General features: G+C 45.4%; 1 pseudogene; it reads right to left on the minus strand.

Moving 5' to 3' along the window:
- Positions 1–8728: 8728 nt before the first annotated feature.
- On the minus strand, positions 8729–13732 carry LOC114514829 (annotated as a pseudogene).
- Positions 13733–22292: the final 8560 nt, after the last annotated feature.

Consider the following 22292-nt stretch of genomic DNA (forward strand, 5'->3'; position numbering starts at 1 on the left):
GAAGGAAGACCCTGCTAATGAATATTTGACTTGGATTCAAGAACTGGTTCACTTACTGAATTCAAACAGAATCAGTTTTCAGGGTCAAGTTTACATGCATCTTTTAATTAATGAATTTGTTAATATTTCCCTTTTGAGGACTACTGAAGAAAGATTTATCTTGCTTTGGGATGACAGAAAGAGTCTTTTATGAGGGAATACATTAGGTATGCCAGCAACGGTGATAATTAGGATGCTAGTGATATGTAGCTCAGCCAGACTTTAACTCTCATTTAAAGTCCTCCTGTGTCCCAGTCTGTCATCACCAGTGGCTTTGATGTCTGCTACCCAGTCACCCTGTTTGGCTTCAGAGGACAGCCACTAATTAGGATGTTGCATAAAGGATGTAGCTCTTTTCAAGTCTTTGTGAGTTCTACTTAGACCAATGAATTCTGAAAGATTGGGATTTGCTTCCTGGCTCTGGAAGTAGGGAGAAAACCCAGTTCAGTGTGACCACTCCTGACACTTTCCCACACTCTCCTCTTCACCCCTTGCTTTCTCCACATCCCACCTCCCACAGAACTGCATCCACCCGCTCATCTAATCTCCTGTTGCCTTCGAGTTGCTTTATCCCCGTCTGTGTGTTAGGCTGGTTTGGGACTCACTAGGGGCAGGTATATATATCCTTTTATCCTCAGCATCTCAGAGTGCAGGACATGTGAACCGAATGTCGCTTAAGTGTTTCAGTATCCTCTCTCAGGAGAAAGATCACTGTCTTCTGGGTCTGCATACACACATTTTCTTTGGGCGAGTGTTGAAAGCTGAAATGAAGTGCTGCTGCTTGTTGACTTAACTCATCCACTGCAGCGTGCCAAGGAACGCCAGGCCGCCCGCTCCTAGGTTCCTACTTAACAGGAGGGTAGCTTGCCCTGCCTTCCGGTTCCGAGGGCCAGAAGGACAAGTTTGTGGCAGGGATTTTTTGGAAAGGCATCTATGCCACTTCACCATTCTGTGTTCTGCTTTTGTCAAGCAGGGACTTTTCCTTGATTTTCTCTTACCTGGAAAAAACATGGTTCTGCTGGTTTTTCCTCTTCTAAGTGAGTTTTGTAAAGTGAGGCATGTCTTCTATGTGTCCTCACCTCCATCCTGCTCACTTGAGTTACTCAGATCCTTTTGTCACCGGTGAAGAGGTTATTGTGCCACACCCCACCCTGCTCCCTGCTCCGCACCCCCAGGTAGAAACCTGGAGAGGAGGTGAAACAAATCCAAAAGAAGGGGTTTACTGAAAACGAAGTGGGGGAAAGGAGAAAGAGAGGGAGCTTGATGCTCCGAAGGAACGCACACTGATGGAAAGTGCGGCTGCTTGACCTCCTGACCTCCTGACCTCCGGCAGGGGTCTGGCTTATGCGGGACTGGATTTTTAACTCAGGCACCGAGTAGATTTCTTTGCTTGCCAGGTTCCCCCGCTGAGCTGGTATTAGCCTGAGCAGGGGCGGAGTGGGGCTCTCTGCTTTCCAGGAACACCTTGCTTTCCTGAGCAGGTGTCCACCAGCGCATGTGCAGAGTGGAGCTCTTTGGGGAGTGTGGGAGGAGAAACTAAGTTTATGTAGGAGAGGCTTTGACAAGTGATGGAAGAGCATTCCCACCTGTTTCAGAGGCTCAGCTCATCTCACTTTCTCAAACTAGAGGAAGAACACTAAGCTTTTGGCAGACTTGGACCGGTTCCCAGTGCCTCTGGCCGGGGGTGGGGGTGGGGCGCTGGGGGAGGGACGAGAGCTTTTCTATTGACTCTTTTCTGGAAATAATTTGAATCTTGTTTATTTAAATTTATAGGACTTACTACTATGTTTCCTATGAAGTGAGAAACCCAAAGCTGCCTCCTTTGAAGCCTGGGCTGGCTTTTGGGTCAGCAGAGGTCAGGACTGTGATCAGCTGGCAATTTCAAAAAACAGGCAGCTTATAGGGATGTGTATTTGTTTAGTCACCGGAGAACGACCACTCCAGTGACCACTCAGGTTCTCACTGGTATTCTGTTGTAGGCTCAATGGCTGGAGAAAAATTCAAGATCTTAGAAGTTTTTCACAAAACATTATGGTGGTCAGAGTTTGAAAAACAAAGCTTGATATTATTGTTGTTTCTAGTGGCCAAAAAGGAAGTTGAGAACTGACTTAAATAGCATTCCCTTACAAGAAAGCTTTATAAACAAAATGTTGACATAGTGCATTTTATTTATTTATTTATTTATTTTGAGAGGGCGGGGAAGGGAGGGAGAAAGAGAGGGAGAAAGACATCAATGTGTGAGAGAAACAGTTTGTTGCCTCTCTCACGCCCCCAACTGGGGACCAGGCCTGCAGCTCAGGCATGTGCCCTGACTGGGAACCGAACTGGTGGTCAGACCACTGAGCAACACCAGCTAGGGCCTGATCTGTATTCATTTTAATAAAGGAAACTTTATAATATTAAAAAATACATGGCACAGGCATGGAATAATCTCTTTTAGGGATGTCATTTATAAAGTTGGTTTTAGGGAAAATCTCTGGTGTTTTTGCTGTCGATTATAATGTTGCATATTGTTTACATGTCATGCAAAACAAATATTCTCTTTAGCATTGTTGAGAAGCCCATCGCTGAACTGGACGGGAATAGAAACACCCAGATAGGAGAAGCAATGTGGGTGGAAAGGAGATGGGCTTCAGTTTCTGTCAGAACCAGGATAACATTCCAGCCTTGTGACTGACCAGCTGCATGACCCTGCGAGTTATATGGGTTATACAATCTCTCTCAGTCTTAGTCTCTTCATTTGAAAGTTGGGGTCATTAATACTTACCTTGCAGAATTGTTGGGTAGGTTCAGTGAGAGTCCATGAAGTTCTTATGCCTATGCTTGCCACATGGTAACTGCTTAAAACATTGTACCTGCCATGGTTTTGGAACTATCTCGTCATAAAGATGATGTGTTCCTGAAGCCGAGGGAGGAGAGTACTTTATGGATGAGAGAGGGAGCAGCCAAGAGGGGCAGCATCAAAGTGTCTGTTGGATCATGAGGCTCGGAGCGCCTTTAAGGAGTGCTTGGGTCCAAAGGTTCATTGTGGTGTCCAGGGCAGGAGAGGGCATGGAGACCAAAAGTGTGGATAATCCTTGCATCAGGTTTGGCTAGGAAGTGTCAGGGTAAGAAACCACCAAACCTGTCGAGAATTTTTACGAGTTTATTTGAGCCAAACTGAAGACAATTGCCGGGAAGCAAAATCTCGAGGGATAGAGAAAAAGCTTGGAGAATGGCAGTTTTGCACTTTATTTTATACATTAGCTTCAAAGGAGGAGGCATAAGGAGGTGGTAGATTAGGGAGGAGGGAGAAAGCAAAGTGGGGAAATCTCTGAGACTGGATAAAAAGTAAAACGAAGGGACAAATACTTCTTTTACGTTGGTAGGTACAGGACAGTTAACGTTTACAGCACATGAAGATGGTGTGGGGAAGAACGAGATGGCCATGAGGGATCTGTGCTCTGGGTTCTGGTGGGAGACTGTGCCCTGAGGGGTCTGGAAAAAAGGGGATCACTCTGACCTGACAAAGGTATGTTATGGTAGATGTAAGAAGACAATAGGCAGGCTCAGTTAAGGTAAAGATTGACTTTTGTCGAGAAGATACCAGCCTAAGACATGACTACAGGCCATGATTCACTTTTAATAAGGAGTTTTAATCTCAGACCATCCCATGTTGTTACTTGAAGTCTCTGGGTTTGTCAGGCTGCCGCACAGGGCTCCCCTGAGCTTGTCCTGTTTAGTATGTGGCCCCTTTTTCATTCACAGAAGGAAGAGTACTTGCCAGAGAGCAGCTTGGAGGTTGGGAGTTCTATTTTTGTTAAAACCTGGGAGCCAGTTGAGCCTCTCTACATGCTGACAGGAAGGAGGCAGAGAGAGAGAGGGACTGAGATAAAGGATAACCGGTGGGTTTCTGAGCCAAAGGGTCAGAACACAATTCCATTGGGCCTGGGGGGAGGAAGCAAGCTGTGGTGTAGATGTAGATGAGTTTGGAGATGGCCCGGCCAGCTCCCTTCTGATGACTTCTCTTTTCTTGTGAAGCTGAGGGTGAGCTGTTCTTTGGAAGGGGTACTGGGTGGGGAGAAGTGGCTGGGTAGGAGTTTTGAAGAATGAAGAAGTTGAATTGGCTGCCTGGAGCCTAGCAGAGAATCTGGAAGGATTGCTGGGCTGGCCTGGAGGCCCCGTTGCAGTTGGGGACCATGAACTGTCCGTGGCCCAACCACAAGGTTAAGGGACATGTCTGTAGGTTCCCTTGGAAGCCTGGGTGTAGAAGTACGGTTGAGGGAGTAGGGTGGAGCTATCCAGATTTGGGAAATTTTGCCAGATGAGTGTAATGGCAAGACAGTGAACTTTGCAGTGGAGTTGACATTATTTGTAAGGTGGTGATTGACACCATATGTCATGGAGTCTGGATTTGACAGGGAAGAAGTAAGAACAGGAGGGGGTTGGCCCTGGCTGGGTGGCCCAGTTGATTAGAGCATCGTCATATGCCAAGGTTTAGGGTTTGATCACTGGTAGGGCACATACAAGAATTAGCCAACGATAGCATAAATAAATGTAACAACAAATTGATCTCTCTCCCTCTCGTTCATCAATAACTTTTTAAAAATTAAAAAAAAAAAACAGGATGTGGTTGGTAGAGAAGAAGAAAGCAGAGGAATCAAAACACTGAAGGTTTTATGGAAATTAAATACAGATGTGGTGACAGTAATTGGAATGAACAGTGATAACTTGGGATCAGAATAGGCTGCTGGGTTTCATTTTTCATAGGTAGAGCAATTCTGGGTGATGACAAGGTCCAGGAGGTCGCCAAGAAAAGGGCAGCTTAAGTGACACTGAGAGGACACTCTTGAGATCAAAGAACTAAGATCTTGAAGCTACCCAAGATAAATGCAGGATTTGGGGTAGAAAGTAAGATTAAGCAAGGTGCCAACATCTCCCTGAATGAGGAGGAATGACAGGAAGTTGGCATTTGACATTGACAAAGTAGGGTATGAAACCTAGTTTAGCATCAGCTTGAATGTCATCCGGAACTGACAACTCCTGGGTACAGTCTGTGGGATGAAGTTGAATGAGTGGCATCTCTTTAGGAGGGCTACAGAACAGAAGCGGTGTCCTTGTGGGAATGGGCCAGGATTCACTTAACCCGAGGAGGCGGAGGAAAGGACCCATTAGTCACGTGATTGTGGACGAGAGAGACTTTACCATGGAATGAAGTTCTAGAGGACTCGGGTAAAGGCTATGGAGAGAGGGGAGCAGTAGGAGTTTGGTCAATGGCAAGGAAGCTCAGAGCTCTTTGGAGGTTACAGTGTAGGTGAAGGGCCAGCCAGAGGGGCTCACCTTTGGGCCAATGGCCAGAGATAATAGGAAACTGGTGCTTGGAGGGAATGTTGGCAGCAAGTATTCCAAAGAATGAGTCCAGGAATCCCCGAGAGGATGGGAGGCGGAAGTGTCAGACCTTTCTGGAAGGCAGCCTTCCTTGCACTTTTCCCGCAGAGGGAGGGGCATGATCAGAGGCACAAAGAAGAAGGGGTCTCATGGCACCAGAGACGAATGACTGAGTAGTTCAGGGTGGCTGTGACACAGTGTTTATGGAAGAGTGACTGAGTGTCAGGTGGGGCCATAAGAAGCCTGGCAGCATCTGCTTACCTGTTTATAAGCAAGGATGTGCCACAATCACTTATGTGATGGCGATGAGGAGAGTGGGGGGAGAGGGACAGAGAGAGAGACGGGAGGGGAGGGAAAGGCTTCAGAATGCTGAGGTTCTCCCAACAGGAACACCTAAATACTAATGTAGACAAGAAAGAACAGATTTCTTTCTGTACATTTTCCTTTTTTTAGGACCTGATATGAACAAATAGATGTAGTAGCTGTTTATCCTTCCTTTTTATAAAGGATGATTATCATCTGTAATAAATCTCTTGTCATTTAACCTCAAAACCAAATATACGCACATCACTGGTCTCTCCAGCGACCTCACCACTGGAGGAGCCTTAGATGAGATGTTGTTATGTTAATTTATAAAGTTATTCATCCCTTGTGGTCTTTAACTAAAAATTCCAGGGGTAAGTAACTCAGAAACTCTAAGACAGATTAGAGAACTAAAAGGTCACTGAAATAAAAATCTGAGTAGGGCCCACAGTAGGACTCAGGGCCTCTCAAGGACCGATGCATTCACGCGGTGATCACGGGGTGTGACATTCTCGGAGTTGTGGGCCATTTGGTTGTTCACACGTTCTGAATTTACTCCGGCTTTCTCCATGACTGCTCAACAGTGAAATGTCAGCTCGTCAGTCTGTTAGTGCTTTTGCTGTTTTGTGACAATGACAGCGGGAGCCCATACAGATTGGGCAGTTCAATCACATTACAGGTGAAGGACAGACAGTGTAGCTGTCCTCCTCCTCATCGGCCTGTCCTGAGACGTTCTCAAGGAGCCCAGTCCTGCAAGGAGACTGTTTTTCTTATTCTACGTGTGATGCAGCTTTCTTAGCCTGCATGTGACATATGGGGTACAGGCTGAGTACATGTGTGTGAGTGAGTGTGTTCTTATGTGTGAGTGTGAGCAGTCAGTCTTGGGGAGAATATCCAAGGTTCCTATACTGGACAAAATTTGAGATTTAAAGTTCCTTTTAACTCCAGCTTTTGCTTGCGATGAGGAGAAAGAAGTGTTCAGCTGGATGGGCTGTCGGTCATCTGACCCACTCTACCTGTTCTGATGAGGAATCTGAAACCCAGGCTGGTGACTTGCCTGGGGTCAGGCAGAGGCTATGAGATGGAGGCCTGCCAGGAACCCAAGTTTCTTCCTTTTCTAGTTGTTCAGTGGCATCTGCTAATCGGGATAACCAAGGCACTGGTGTAATTTTGCTAAGCATTGCTGAAATGAAACGTGCCCTTTAAAATGAATGTTCTAATGAGAACTGGTGAAGACAGGACTCATTGATATCAGGTGTGGCTTCTCTAATGGCTCGTCTCACATGCCTGGATGGTTCTAGTGTCTGGGTACAACTGGGTGGGAGTGGAAGGACAGATGCTTCTTGCATCCATCCGTACATGGGGGTTACCTTCTGCAGTAGCACGTGGGGCAAAACTCCAGTCAGACTAGGCTCCTTCTGAACACCCTTTGGGCAGACTCCTGCAGAGTCTCTCAGTAAGACAAGCACAGCTTGTGCTTCCTCCAGCGTTGAAGCAGGTGACTGTGTCTTCACTTGAGCACCAGATGAAGCCACTGGCTTGCATGGGGCCATGGGGAACCCCAGACACATGCCTTTAGGCACCGAGCAGTGACATGCTCACCCCACGAGAGGCCCGCGGGGCTGACTGAGGAGGTGGTAGGGACTCCCAGGGAGGGAGAGAGGGCAGGCGTGGCACATCTACACTAAACAAAAACTAAAAACTCTTTACAGGTTCTTAATTGACTGTGTAATTAAATTTAAATAACAGCATATTTGATTGCACATTTGATACCATCATAAATTATCATTTTGTTGAAACCAATTAATTGCAATATGAAAGTTACAGAAATGAAATGTCCCACTCATTAACATACTTCTTTCTTTCTTCTTATATCCTTCCTTTCTGCCATTTATTCTTTCTCGAACTTAGCTTCTTTTTTTTTTTTCTGGCAGATTCTTTTAACCCTCCCCCCAAGCTGGGTATTGCTTAGAAAATGATGCCCACTTTCTGTGTCCTTTTATTTACTCTCTTCTCTCTCCTCGCCTCCAAGCTTCCCAGCTGCGCCTTGTCCGCCTGGTAGAGGTGAGAGTAGGGGTTTGTTTTTTTTTTTTCTTTCTAATTAAAAATCTTTTTGCATGTTTTTTTTTTTTTACTTTTAGGCAAAAATATTTGATGACTTCCTCTTTCCTTTCATTTCTTCTTTCTTCAGTTAATGCTAATCATCCAGCCAGTCATTTACTGGCTGTGGGACTTGATATAATTTTCTTAACCTGCTTAAACCTGTTTCCTCCTCTATGAAATAGGGATAATGACAGCACTTTCCTGATAGAGTTGTTTTTCCCGAATCCATGAGATAATTGAAGCGTTTAGCTCAAGGTACAGCAAATGTTTAATTAATTGTACTTAAGAAGATTTTCAGCTTTTTTAAAACATACACAATTAATTTTATTTATCATTGTCATTTAAAGTTTGATTTTATAAAACAAAAAAAATACATTACTAAGACTTCTGTGTCACTGGAATTAAAACAGTAGTAACACTAAGTTATTACACTAAAACCAAATAATTGGAGATTTTTTTCAACTTGGAAAGTATACAAATGAAATAAATGGAGAAAGAACCTAATAGCAACACTTTGTCGTTGTGAATTATCAGTTATTTTAGGACTTAAACAAAGATTCTGAATATTCAGATTTCTTTTGCTGTGTTTCACATTTAAATACCTCCCTGCTTGTATTCTGAGTCAAGCTACTTGAGCAAAATAGCTGATTTAGGAAGGCATTTAGTTTTATAACAAAAGATTTTCTGTCTCCAGTTACCACCTTCAAAGGAATTGATGTCACAGTGCTGAGGTCATCTGCTGGTTTCCTTTTGAACAGTGTGCAAAAAATTACATCAACCCCTGGGAAGTCAAACAGGTATCCAAAACGAAACAATTACACCGAGTTCAGCAAAGTATGTTAAGTTTTTCTCACCTAAAACCTAACCAATGAAATAAAACATACAATCTACAGCTGACTCGGTTTCAGGAAAAGCGCATTTGAGAGTTACATTATTGCTTGCATCTCACTGTTGGTCACGGACAGGGCTTTCGCAGGCCACCGAGCTCTTTGTGGATTGTAGTAGTGGAGGAGAGCAGGTGGACGTGCTCAGGATTGGTAATGAACTGTGGCCCCCACGCTCCACTTTTCAGGTATGACCCAGTCTTGTCTGTATAAATGCGCAGATCAAATGAACAAGAAACTTCCAACAGTGCCAGAAATGCCACTGCAGCTGTGACCCGTCTGATCGCGGAGCAGATTTCACCCTGGATAGCTTTCTGAGACTTTTCCTGGGTACACTGTCATCTTTGGCAGTCTCGTCACACTCAATATCAAATTGCCCTCTTTGGAGGACCTCACCACTTTCAGTATTCGAGGTGGCTACCGCCAGTTTCCAGATGGAACTTTCAGCCGTTCCATCACATTAGGCACTTCCCGAGCTCAGGATCGGTCGTTACAAGTAAGGGGATGCCACATTTCTATTCTTGAGTGGAGATTTCAGATGGATATGTGCCACGCTCATATAAAATGCTGTTGATGACAAATGAGAAGAGCTCGGCCACAACTTTGGCGCTCGGGCACAGGGCAATGCCTGCGCCGGAGAGCGTGCACAGCCAGCTGGGCCCATATCCAAGGCGCCCCAGGCACCGCAGAGCGCCACCGCAGGGCTCCACGGCAGCTCTCCGCCGATGGCTTCCAGTTTTTAAATATAATACTTATCTTTCAAATTACACATGCAAATAGCTGCTGCTGAAGGATAAGGGATATTTTCATTGTTAGTTTTCATTTCATCCCCACAGTACACGTGAACACAGTAATAATGGCTGAGCTATGAAAACAACTTTGAATAGGAAGTTCTTCTCATAACTTTTCATGTTTTTAATCTTAAATGAATTTTATTTTTTAAAGTATTTTATGTCTGTAGAAAACACTGAGCAGAAAGTAGGGAGAGTTGGCACATGCCCACCTCTCTTCCCACGCAAGCCTCCCCCCAGCGACAACGTCCCGCTCCACAGCGGTATGTTTGCCACCGTCCATGAACCTACACCGACCTTTTCTTTTTTAAGTTAACACTTGAAAGTATAAACTGTTCCTCAGAGTGGTTCGTCCCTGCATTCCGGGAGCCTCCCGAAGGACTGCCTTTATCTAGCTTGTTACAACAAGGTAGCAGGTCAAGGGGGCCCAGCTGCGCATTAGCGTTTCATTATCTATTCAAGATGCGGGAGCTCCTTGGAACTGGATGGACTGGCGAGCATAGTGCAACCAGTGTGTCCTGTCTGACTGCCCCTTTTCTTGTCCCTTCTATTTCATGAACTTCTTAAGAGCCTCGAAATGCGGAAACACAGCCCGACCGGAACAATGGGGTGGGAGACAAAGCCAGCTTCAGAGATGCCAGTGTTTACGCAGAAGGAATGGAGCAGAATCTGCCAACAAATAACAACAGCAGAGGCCATTCAGACCGAGTTTTGGTGGGAGTGGTGAGTGAGTGGCGAGGTCCCCCAGCCCTCCTCGCTCTGCACGAGCTGGGACTAAACCTGGTGGGGCAGGCTGTGTCCCCCCGTCTCCAGTTATTGCTTCCCCAGCGTGGCTGGCCCAGCGCCATTCCTCTGGCCAGTCTGCAGGGACTAGCTTGGGGAACCAAGCAGGAAGATTTGGCTAAGCATTAACTTTCAAATGAAGCTCTGCCCTAATTAAAGAGAGGACCAGGTGCCAGCGTATGTGGCCCTCTAAAATGCCCTTATATTTGCTTTTAAAACCGGCATTGCATAATATAAAGATGAACATTAAACTTCATGCTACTACTTCACAATTTACCTTTTCTTTACTGACAACAATATTAAATACCAAATAAACAACCATGGAAGAAAGGAAAAAGCTTTGTATTTTATGACTCTTTTTTCTTGCCTTATGAACAAGTGGCTCCACAATTGGGCCCGAGAATTAGGTAGCAAGCTGTGGTTGTCATGGCTACGGTCAAATAAGTCAATCCAGCCTATCAAATTCTGGGACCATATTTCTACAATTATTAGTAAGCCCAACTTACTAACAGTTTGCATTCCACCTTACTTTATAAGACAGCTACTTGAAACTTGGCACATCTTTTCTTATAGGATCACTGCTTTGAGTAGTTGTTGCGTAGCTGGAGGTTATTATTGGTGTTTGCCAATGACAGTCATTCCTCAGCATCTGGGGGTGGGGATAGATTGGTTCCATGACCCCCTTGGATACCAAAATCCTAGAGAGCTCAAATTCCTTATATTAGATGGTGCAGCATTTGCATATAATCTATATTTGCACATAGGCTACAGCAGGGTACATTTACTGTAATGGTGGGAAATTGTAACCTGCCCCACCATTCTTTTCTCATTGTTCCTGTAAGTGCTAACTCTGACTAATATGTAGCTTGTAGATGAACCGCATGGTTGTATAAGAATCCTAGGAACTAACTTCAAAAGACACAGACCCCGACCTTCAGGCATCCCAGCTCCAGGGGATCTGCTGACCTTCAACCTTGGAGCCAGGATGACGTGAAGCTGAGAGGACGTGAAGCTGAGAGGACGTGAAGCCAGGATGGTGAAACCAGGACGGCGCTCCAGACCATCACTTGCCTCATCGGAATGGACTGTGCTCGTCTGCACATAGAGAACTTTGCAAACCCCTTTCTTGATCTCTTTTCTGTTCCCCTCTCCCTTCTTATAAAAAGCCTCTGCCCCACTGAGATGGGGAGATGAGCCTTGAGATGTGAGTCCCCCTTTCTTCCCAGAAGATGAGCTTTGAGAAATCCCCCATCTTCCAGATGGCCGGCATCTGCAAATAAACCACTTTCCTTTACATCAGCACCTGCCTCTCAAGTACTGGCTTTCAGAGTGACAGGCAGTTCAACCTGTGTTTCGGTTACATCACTTCATTTATGTAGCTTCAGTGTAATGCTAGGTGTGTGGCAAATTCAAGTTCTGTTTTATGGAACTATCTAGGATTCTTCCCCCCAAATATTTTGAATCTGCAGTTGGTTGAATCCTTTGATGTAAAACCAATGGATACAGAGGTTGAACTGTGTTGCACTGCGGGGTTGTACTTAACAGTTGGGCGGGGCCATGGGAATTCTGGTTGATTCTGGCCAATGAGCTGTAGCCGCTGGCATGTGCCTCCCAGGACAGAGCATTTAATGGACAGTGTGAGCCCCTCCAAGGTCCTCTCTCCTCTCTCTACCCCAGGGATGGCTGCTCCATCAGCCTGGGGCCTGCTTGCGAGGGGGTGACACAGAACCGAGCCCCAGTGGACTGTGATGGCGTAACTTGATCAATACTCTGGTCGATAACGTTATCACTTAGAGCTCTTTGATTTCAAGTAGTAGAAACCACTTGAAATTAAAGCAAAAATAAATTAATTAAATTTCTGGCAAATTAAAGCAAAACAGGACTGGGTGGACCCTCGGGCAGCTCACAGACTGGCAGGAACATCGGGGTCTTAGACGGTAAGGCAGCTCTTAGATATTCACGGTCTGACTCCAGCATATCTCAGCTCCAGCCATTTTCTGCTCCTGTGATACTCCACCCAAGAGTCCGACTTCTGGGAGAGAGGGCTGGAAAGGCTTAGTTTGGGTCATCTGCCTATCCCTCAGCCAGGTGGTGGGGACCTAAATGGACAGTCCCTGTAGGACTGCCCCCAAAGAAACATGGAGATGTTCATCTCCAAAAGCAACAGATACCCACCATCACGCTGCACCCAGCCTCAAGGGCGAGTGGAGAGGAAAGCAACACGAAACTAACCGTACCCCAGGAACAGGATTTTGTAAGCTGGGGTCCTTGGCTTGGGAATGCTGATACATATTTTGTGTCTGAGTGTCACAGTGGCTGCTGTGGGTACTCCAGTTTGCTGGGCCTCTCCCTCCTCGCCTTTAGGTCAGGGGCTCTCAATCCCCACTGCACACTGGGTGGGGGAGGGGAGGGACAGCTTCTGTAAAAATAACCAATACCCAAGCCTTACTCTCAAGATTCTGATTTGATTGGCTGGTGAGCTTGGACATCAGAATTTACTAGTTTCCCTGGTTAAACTAACATTTAACCAGGACTGAGTGGCTCTGCTGTGGACCCTTAATCTGGTCAAGCCCCACAGTAGCACAAGGTCATTCAGGGCGGGAAGGGTTGCCTGTGGTGTGTTCCTCTCCCATAGATTTACTGCTGCAAGTAAGTTCAAGCTGCTTATTCTTTTTGTAGAAGTTTGAGATGTGTTTTCTGCAGTGGTTTAGTCCCCTTTTATTTACTCAAATGTAATTTTAGACTTGTTGCTGGAGCCAATACACTGACCTACTCAGCATTCAAAGGAGGAAAAAAAATGAGAGAGTTTTTCATTCTTCTGTTCTTTCTTCCCATGCTGTGGCAGCCTGGTGACCTCTCAAAAATCCCCGCTTAGAGGAAAAAAAGGGACAAATCAGAGAACTTCAGGTGTAGATCCCCAGGCCAGTTGTGAGGACATACTGGGGTGGCATGTGTTCTTTCCGTGGCTTCAGCCAACTTCTCGTCACAAAGCAATCACATCAGCAAGCTGGAGCACGAGACACCCTGGGAGTGGGGCTTGTTTCATTTTTGAGTTGCAATTATGATGCAATTTTGTCGCTGTTGAATTGCTTCATCTTGTTCCTCCAGATTTAGTGCATTTCATGTTCATGCCATTGTTGCCCCGAGGAGGAAATGCCCACTCCAGCTTTGGTGAGTGATTCCAGAATGTCTAGTCTAGGGTCCTTGCAAGTAGTAGGTGGAGGCATTTATAGATGCAGCAACTTGGTGGAGGACGCCTGTTCTGGGGAGGAGGAAGTGGTAACACGGGGCAGCTGAGTGAGCCCCCTCTGTGTGACTCAGGCTGCCACTAGGCACCTGCCAGCTGCAGGGGACAGGAAACAAAGCACCGTCCTTTCCTCTCGGGCGAAGCCAGGGCTTGGCCACTGCACTGCAGCCTTCTTCTGGGGTCACACTCCAGAGCAGGAGCCCATGCTGTTCCATGGATACGTTGGGGTGCGTCTCAGCACCCCTGGCTTTTCCTTTTTGCTGGGCTGGCCTATTGGGGAGTTTTAAATGTTGAATACATTCTCCAACCTTGAGAAAGCTGTGGAGTCTCACTTAGTCTGTTCTTTTGTTACATGAAGGGGATCCCCTCTGGTATTAAAATTCTGAGTTCCTATGCAGTGTGCAAGGATGTTGGATATAATCGGACTCCCCTAAGGAAAACTTCTCACAGGAGAAAGTTCAAAAACTCTACTTAAAAACCTCAGAGTTGGCAGTGTAGGTTGTAATAGGGAAGTGATGTGGTATATAAACAGATCTTTGACTAGAAATAGCATGGCTTCTGACTGCCACACCGCCTGCTGACCTTGGGCTGTCTGACCCCGCATGCGGCACCCATGACCTAGGGGGGCCCAGGCAGCCTAGCAGCTGGAGACATGACTTTGGTGTCAGACCCAACTGGGGTTAAAATTTGGTTCTTGAAGTATTATTCTTTAACTTTTTTCAACCATTTATTAATGCAAGGACCACTTGTGGTTCCTGGGCAGTGCAGAAGCAGGCATTCAGCCCTAGCTTGCTAACCCTGGGCTGTCTTTTCATCCTATCAAAATAAACTTTCCAGTCAGGCTGAGGACAAGCTCTGTCTTGAGTGTCTTGGCCTCTGTAAATGTATGAGAGCTTGGCCTGACACAGCTGCTTATCAGATATGCATTTCAGTGAGTTGTTTGCTTAGATGGCACCTCACATGACCATTTTAAATTAAATTTAGGTTTTTAATTATTAGTTAATGTCTTCAGGAAGATCACACAATAATCAGAAGATGGTTTGCACCTGCCAAGCCATGGCACTGAAGGCAGTAGAAATGGCCAAATCTCTCAGAGTAGATCCCAGAATTTTCAAAATGTAGAGAAGTTAGAATAATGGACAGTTTGTCGAAACTTTTGGTTTGACTTTCATGAGAAGTACCTAATTCCCATAATGTGGAGTCCCATGAAGGGAAGAAGAAACTCAAGGGGACCTAGAAAACGCAGGCATTCCCAGGCCTCTTCCCCAAGCCTTGAACTTATGCTGTCAATTTTAAAGGCATCATAGAGGTCAAGGTCACAAGTCCTGGTTGTGGGCAACAGTGTGCCACCCTGGATGCTCTGCATTGCTGCTGGTGGCCGAGAATGATTCCCAAGGCTCTTCAGATGCTGAATGCAAAGCAGGCTTAGACTTAAGTGTTGATTATGATACTGAAGAAGGAAGTGTGTTTGATAAATGTGTGCTCTTGACAGTTGAAAAAATTATATAATTTCAGCAGGACCAGGGTGAGGAGTGGGCCGCCTGGGACACAAGCATGAGGAGGAGGTCAGCTCAGGGTTTCCACTCAAGTGCGGGGGCATCCTGAGGGCGAAGCCTCCTCTTATTTTCTGTCCTAGGAACCTCACTCACTCATCCTGATTTTGAATATGGTTTACTTTTTCTTCCTAAAGAACTGAGAAATCCATGGTGTACTTTACAATCCACAGTGTAAAAATTGAGGAAATAGAGTGGTCTCAGTTCTCTCAAGGAGGAGGGGCCCTGGCCTCCGTATGGGGTCTTCCTGGCCTGGCTGCCTTGGTGTTATCCCCTCAGCCTGAGCACCAGCTTCCCCGGAGGCCAGTAGGTGTCCTTGTTCTGCATTCTCTTCATGCCCTGTGCTTGTCTTCAGTGAGTCCTGGTATCGATGTAGTTTTTTTGTTTTAGCTTATCTCTCCTCCTGACTGAGTTCTTAGGGAAGAGAAACTCTTCATCTCTTTGTGTTGTCATGGCCAAGTCCGATGTCTGGCAGCATTCGGTGAATGTCAGAGCAGTGGATGCCTCAAGAAAAACTGTTGCATGAATGAACATGTTTCATAAAGGCACGGGAATCACCTCTAATGCCTGGAAGATGCAGAGATAATTGGAAAAGTTTCTTCCTTAATCTGGCCAACTTGAAATTCTGCAGTGACTGTGATATGGAAAATCTGAACTTTCACCTTTTTCAACGAACGGTATGTTTTATTATTCTCCTGCTCAGGGCAATGACTAAACCCTTGGACTTCAAATCTTTGAGGGAGACAAGGGCACATGTGAGCATCAGGATTTGGCAATGGTATCATAACTTCTGCATTTGGCACAACCTCAAAGAGTCGACCAGCTAGGACATCCTTCAGAGGTGGGAAGAAAAATGAATTCCTTTGCTGACTGAGCAATGATCTTTCTCCTTCAGTGGTCCGTGCATCCCCGTGGTGGGCTGACGAAATGTCCCCAGGAGCCAGAGGGCCCTGACGGCCCAAACCTTGCCCTTGCCTTCAGTTGAGGGCTTACCTAGTCATTCAATAAGACAGGGTGTAACATGTACTTTTTAAGACACAACTTCAGCAATTCTTTTGAATAGCTGAAAAAAGTTTGTCCAAGTGGATACAGTGATTAGGAATCTCTGGAGGAAAGATGCCAATATCTATGCACTGTTGTGTTGTGTGAGGCTGCAAGCTTTTGAAAATCCCTCTTGTCCCACTAAAGCTACAATGCTAACTTTCTAATGGAGCAAGACCTCCTACTTTTGCTGAGATCCCTACACAAATCATCTGCTTTTGTACCATATAAGCAGAGGCAATAATTTATATCTGACTCCAGTTTCCAAAATGGGATGTTCACAACTGACAGTCTTCTTCATCCTGTCCCCTCTTAATAGCCATGGGATTTCCTGTTCATTTTATCCAGAGAATAGTTTAGATTTGCATGCACTGGCTTATTATAATTTAAGTCCTGGTTTGTAACATTTAATAAAGTAATTATGCAAACATGTATATTCATATTTCTTGGTCATCAGGTAGGGGGCATGGACAAAAAGGGAGTGGTAGTTACAGCCGGAGGGTCCACAGAAGGATGGAGAAGATAAAAGTCACTTCTCAGACCCCTTCCCAAGATAACTGTGAATGTAATCTCATCGCTCTCTTTTAGTGGCATACACTTAGAACGTTCTATTATAAAAATAATACTTGATTATTGTAGAAAATGAGGGGGAAAACCCTATAATCCTGTTACAGGAGAAACTCAATTCTTCTTGCCAACACAGTAAAGAATTACAGATCAGCAGATCTATTAACTTGTAAGCAGGGTTGATTGGTGATAGGTTCTCATGGAAGAGATTGGGCCTAGCTAAGGTGGGGGGTGAAAGGCATCAATAAAGCAGGGTAAGGGTGGTGAAAGTAAGGGCGGCCAAAGGCCAGGGAGGCTAGTGTGTGCCAGCTCCTTTGTTCTGAGGACTTATATAGTTGGTGGGTTCAGGGTGAAGAAGTTACATATTGATTGATGGGTAAAGATGATGTCAGCTTTCTCAGGGGATTAGGACTACCCAAACTTAGGTATTCATGGGGGTCTGTTAGCCCAAATCCTTTTCTTGCTCCAGACTCCATTTGTTAATCTTGTAAGATGGATATGTGACAGGAGGCAGTTAATTAAAGGTGGGGCAGTTACCCAAAGTTTATTCATAGGCTCTTTCTGTAAACACTAGGGACTCCCTTGTAAAACATAGTTACCAGAGGTAGGCAGTTAACCAAAGTTGCTTTATGGGCTTCTTCTTTGGGTACTGTGGACCTGCTCCCACCTTTCAGGCATTGGGATGAAAGCACAGTTTCAAAGGCTTTCTTTCCCAGATAGTGGAGACGACACATAGGGTTTCAGGGGCTGCCCTTCTGTGTTAGCATGGTGTTTCCTGTGGTGTCGGAACACCTGGCAATATTCCGGGGCCAGGCTCAGGACTGCTGAGTCAGTGGGTGGGATGTGTCTCCCTCCTCCCTGCCTTGGTATGCTATCTGTCCTGCCTAACAATCCCACACTTAGATGGCCAGTGCCACCATTACTGATGTCCTTGGGTTCTTTGTCCTGCATATAAAGGCAAACACTGCATATGTGTCACAGCATAAGCACTTTCCCAAACAAAAAAAACGTAGCACAAACTTTAACTGCACAAGGCAGAAAAGAGAGCACACAGAACACACACACACACACATATACCACATTTTAATCTTACTTATAAACATTGATGAAAAGTATAAAATAAAATATTGGACATAAAATCCAGCAATTATATTTTAAGGAATGTGTCATGACCAAGGGATATTCATTCCAGGAATGTATAGATAACAAAATATTAGGAAGTCTATTAGTATAATCTGTCCTATGAAAAATTCATAACATACTTTTAAAATCTCAAACTTAATTAGATGCACTTCTATTAAAGTCAGAGAAAGACAAGTGCTACTGTTTTTTCCTTGTTTAAAAGTGCTTGTCAATACAATGAGCAAGATAATTAAACAAAATGTCTAAATATTGGAGAGAAGAAGCAAAATTACCTTCATTGGAAGATGATATGATTGACTACCAAGAGAATAATGAAGAAAACTTTTGGAAGTATCAGAGTTCCATATAGCATGCAGATACTGTACATACATACCCACCCCCACACATACATATATATGTATATGCACATATATACATTATGATAGAGTAAATATACAATGGTAAATATATGATATGTTTCTTAATATCAGAAAAAACAAGTTAGAAAATACAATGGAAAAGATATGCCACTCACAATAGTGTTAATAAAAATTAAACACGTAAAAATACATGTAACCTAGACCCAAACCAAATAGAAGGGACACTTTCCTGAGAACCTGCTGTCTGAATTCACAGAAAGACAAATCTTGTTACTGGGCAGGGTACTGGTTTCCTGCTGAGCAAATCAGGCCACGTACCCAAGTATCCCTTTCTTCGTCTGCACAGCGAGGGCACTGCCACTTAACAACCGCCCCCTCCCTGGGCTTCTATGAGGATCCAATAAGAGAATGTAGAGTGGCATCTGGTGCATAGCAGGCCCCCAACTAAGGTTATCTGATAAAAATACAGTTAAACTTGATTTTCAGATAAACAACAAAGAATTTCTTTTAAAGTTTGTGTTTTAGTTGTTGTTCAAGTAGTTTTCTGCCTTTTACCTGCATCCCAGCCCACCCCCCAGCCCTCCCCACCTCCCTCCCATTTCCACCCCCCCTTGTTATTGTCCACGTGTCCCTTATACTTGTTCCTGCAGACCCTTCCCCTTTCCCCCTGAAATTCCCTCCCTTCTCCCCTCTGGTCACTGTCAGCCTGTTCTCAACAACAAAGAATTTTTTTTTAGTGTAAGTTGAAGGGAACCAAAGCTTTGCCATCCTGGAGCTGTCTTTTTGGGATATTGATTTTAAGCTGTTTATTAAAAAACAAGGCTCAGAAAGAAACTTTTACTTTCCATACATTCCTGCCCCAGAGATTCAGATAGAAAAACCTGCTTTGGAAGGGAATAATCTTAGGATGTTTGCCTCAGCCTAATTTGAAGTAAGCATGGTAAATAAGAGGGCTTCGGGCACGGGCCAGTTAGCGAGGTCCCCCTGTGCCCCACTGTTTCTGAGTTGCCTGGAAGAATTTTCCTGCCATGTATGTTCTGCTCTTCCTCAGTCATCTGTACATCAGCCATTCTCACTTCTGAACTCTAATGCCTCATTTCCCCCTTTTTCTCCTGTGTCTAAAATGTCCTGTATACCCAATGTTGCCTCTCTGTCTGGAATTTTCATGCTTGTGTGAATTCCCCATGTGCATGTATTCAAATTTGATTTTCTCCTGTGAACCTATCACTGTTAATTTTATTATTAGCCCAGCCAGAAGAATGTAGAAGGTAAGAAGAAAAACATTATTTTTTTTAGCCCCCACAAAGTACAGGGTGGGGCAAAAGTAAGTTAACAGCAATAAATAAATAATAAATAAATAAATAAATAATACAAGAATAAACTCTGTGCTTTGTGTAGGTTTACAAGTTGTGACTATGTGACCGTTCCCCCCCCCCCCCCCCCCCCGGCCGGAGCTGGTAGCTGGGCTCACACCCGGCCCTGAGTCGGCACTTTGTCATTCCGGCTCCTCTGAGGTCAGGAGTCCTCCTCCTCGTGCCACAGTGCAGATTCCTTTCTGGGCCCTTCACAACTGTAAGAGGAGAGGTCAGATGGCAGCCCTGGTCCCTATCTTCAGGTGCCCCTGGGTGCTCTGCTGTGCCCCCTGAGCAGGAAGAGGGACTGCAGCACCCAGGCCTCATGATGTCCACCCACCACCCCCAGGGCCCTGCCGGTCTGCTGAAAGCCAAAAGACATGATCACCCTGTGGCCGCGTCCCCAGCAGGGTGGGTAAAGCATTGACCTGCCTGCCAGAATCAGGGGACAGTGGGATGTGAGCACATCAGTACGGTGGACTTTCCTCCTGCCTCATGGGGGACTTGGTGTGATGAAGAGGGAAAAATGTCTGTCATCTTAAGGAAGGGAGAAGCATACAAAGCTGGAAGCTTCTTATCCAGTTGTGTCAGATCAGGTGACTTGCAGGTGGCTGGCTGAGCAGCTCTCACCCGAGGGGAGAACAGAGGTCATGTGCCTGGATGGAGCTCTGGTGCAAACACTGTAACCTTGGATTAGAGCTCCTTCCTGCCCCAGGTCCCTCTCTGCAAATTACCTGTGACAAAATGTCAACCTCATCGGCTTGCTGTGTGATAAAATGAAAAGATGCAACTAAAATGCTTAGTCTAGCACCTCCTATTAATAATAAGAGAAGAAGAAGGCCCTTCTGAAGTTTTGATGAAATGATTTCTCTTGAGTACACTGAAAAGCTGCCATGATATCTTGCTTTGTGCAGATGTCCTAGGTTTCTGCCCCTCCCCCCCTCTCCCTGGCCCCAGGAAGGGGTATGTACGTGTGTGTGTTAAATGTGGAAGGAGTGAGATTACCCCATGGCTTCATGGCAAAACCACCTGATCTTTCTAAACGAAAAAACCTGTCCTTACAAAATACCAACTAGTAGGCACACAGGGAAGACAATGCCAGAGGAATTTTTTCATACACGAAATGGGCTGATGATTAACTTAACAGTGCCTGTGTCCTTAGTCCTTGATGGGTTTGCATCTGTGTGACATGAGAACTAAATATTAATACTCCTCCCTGTGTCTGTGTGCACTAATATATGGACAGAAAAAAAGGTGCCCCAAAATGCTGACATGAGAACTTCCTAGAGGTGGAAAGAAGGAAAATAACGTTTATTGGGGGGCACAACTAGGTCCCAGATGCTCTGCAAACATCACTTCATTGAATCTTTATAAGAACCTTGTATCATATATAGGTTTCCTCAGTTTATAGAAATGGATACCCAGAGGTTAAGCAACAACCCCAATGTAGCACAGCTGATAAGTGGAGGAGTCAGGATTCATATCCATGAGGGATTCTGCAGCCACCTTCCCGCTGTCTCACAGAGGGCTCCAAACCCCCATGCCCATTGCAGATGCTGCATGTTGATTGTGATACTATTTCTCAAAATCTAAGACAGCCTCAGTACTCTTCCAAATGCAGCTGGTCACCTGGGACCTGTAGGGTGGGCATTCAAACTGTACGAGCTGCCTTCCAATTGGCCATCATGATACCGATGGGTTGGTGGGTTGGTTGGCAGGAGCAGAGAGGGAAGGGCAGTGTCGTGTTGCCTGAGTAACCAAGCTAGCGTGTTGCTGGAGAAAGTCTTTGCACTGAGTATGTGTGAGGGTAGTGAGAGTGACTGATAAGGGAAAAGCCCTTCCTCCCTCTTCTGGTCCCTTACTGAAGGTGAGACCAGAGTACACAGCCACATGTGTACCATAAACATTAACATGGCTGCAGGGGTAGGTGTTGACCTGTCAGTCTAGCCTGGGAAAAGGATGGGATTGGCTGTGGGGGCTGCACCCTCTTGGAGCACACAGAAGTTTGGGCCAGGTGATTTAAACAGAAGGAAAGGAGAAATGTGCTCTCTCTCTCTTGGACCTACTTCATGGATGTGGGCTGGGGCCTATGGGCCCTTGCTTGTCCTGGAAGCCACATAGCCCGAGTGGCTTTGAAAAGGAGGGAGCCTGAAGCTGGCAATGGCAGGGAAAGAAGCTGAGCTGCTTGGATGATGATGCAGTGGCCATATGCAATTCCCAAAGGACAGTATTTTGAATGGGAGAAGGATCTCTGGGTGCAGCTTTGGACTGGTCTGGTCCGGGGTGACTGGGGTTTCCTCTGGGTTCTATGGAGAGGATAGGCTTTGAGACAGGAGCCTTCCATCCTCCCAGAATGCACAGCTTTTGCATAAAAGACCTCTTTCCTTTTCTCACCTAACCTCTGTCTCCGGAATTTGCCTATGGGTCATGACAGGCAGCCAAACCACACTTTCTGTTCAATAACAATAACCAGCTTTTTGTCAGTTTAGGTGAATCTTAAGGCCCAGACCCCTCTGCAGAAGGCTGATGTTAAGGTCAGGTGGGCAGTGTCAAGTTATGAAAAGGTTCCTGTGAAGGGTTACCATTTATAAGAGGCATTTTTCCATTAGCAATGCAAATATTTGAATAAATTCTTGCCCTCTCCTCTGTTAAAACATCACCTGTGGGCAGGTGACACCTTTTTTTTTTTTTGCTAAAAACTTATTTTCTGGATCACTTTTTTCTTTGTCTGAAGTATAGGCTAGACTTTCCTAAGTTGCC

This window comes from Phyllostomus discolor, chromosome 7 (genome assembly GCF_004126475.2).
Source record: "Phyllostomus discolor isolate MPI-MPIP mPhyDis1 chromosome 7, mPhyDis1.pri.v3, whole genome shotgun sequence".
Classification (NCBI taxonomy): Eukaryota; Metazoa; Chordata; class Mammalia; order Chiroptera; family Phyllostomidae; genus Phyllostomus; species Phyllostomus discolor.